Raw genomic sequence first — 1451 nt, forward strand, 5'->3', positions numbered from 1 at the left:
GCTATACACAATTTTATGATAAAATAGTTTAATTCTAATGCCTTTATTAGTCCCCAAATTATTATACATCCCCAAAGCTGATATTTTTAAAATCACTTTCTATTTTTCTTAGAAAAACTCCTAATATTGTCTTGTTTAGGTTGTATCTTTAGGTTGTATCTTTTTTAGGTTGTATCTTTCAAGCACTGTTAATTTCCAGTTAGACAGAGGTCTGTTTTTCACTTGAGCTTAACAAATTTCAAAGATTTTTATCTTAAAAAAGTGCTGATTTTGGTGGGTGATTAGCCAGTCTGCAGGGGGAACTGGGGGAGGAGAAAGACCTTGTGGGACTGGATAAAGGCCTGGAGGAGTAGAGCACCTGCTGGTGCAAACCCCAGGACCCAGCACGTGTGGTTGATTCTGGAATTCTAACATGGAACCAAGAACTTAAAAAAAAATTTCAAGTATGTAATAAATATTTAATATATTTAATTTCATATATTCAAAATACTATCATTTTAATATATAAGCAATATAAAAACTATTAATGAGGTATTTTGCATTATTTTCTTTATACAAAGTCTCTGAAAATCTGAATTTATGCTATGAAATTTCCTTTCAGTTGACTTATTTCCCTCTGAGTTTATTTTTAATTCTCTGTGAACTCTAATTCCAGGGGATGTTAGCAAATGTTATAAAGTTGAAAATAACTTTTCACAGTTGTAATACTTTTGTAAAGATACAAAAATCCATTTGGTCTAATTTCCATTCTGCCACTGAATTCTTGGGGGCGACTTTCCTGAGTCCCTCAGTGCTGCCGACTCTCCATCTGTGGCATGGGTTAAGCCTTCTTTCCACACCATAGATTGAATGAATCATTTATTGTACCTCCACTTTTTGCTAAATCCTAGTGTAACTAACCTTTGTTATGTAAGTGCTCTAAAATCCATGGTCATAAAGCATACCATATTAATAAATTATTATAAGGCATTTGTAAATAATGAAACCTTGTCTGAACATTAAATAATAATGGAAGGAAAGTGAAGCTTAAGATCATTTCTGTCCTGGGGTGTTCTCATACCAACCTAGATCATGGGAAACTCTAATTGGACTTTTCCATCAGTTCAAATGTGGGATTCCTTTCTTTTCCTGTTTTCCTTCTTTAACGATCTGCTGTTAAGGGTATAGGATATAATTTTGATTATAGTGACTTTTAAAATATAAAGAAAGTCACACATCCACTTAACAATTGTGGATGGGTGCATGTCATATGCACAGAGATTCCCCTTCATTTTTCCCCTGTCCACTGAGCCAGAGAAACCTATCCCTACAGGGAGAGGGTAAACTCTTGGCATTGGGACAGGCAAGTGGCTGACTGAATACATGGTTAAGACTGTGGCTTGGAAAGCCACAGTTCCAAAAGGTAGTGGGCTTAGATAACTGGTTATGACCATTCATTCATTCAGTTTAGC

This window comes from Marmota marmota, unplaced genomic scaffold, assembly GCF_001458135.2.
Source record: "Marmota marmota marmota unplaced genomic scaffold, marMar, whole genome shotgun sequence".
Lineage (NCBI taxonomy): Eukaryota > Metazoa > Chordata > Mammalia > Rodentia > Sciuridae > Marmota > Marmota marmota.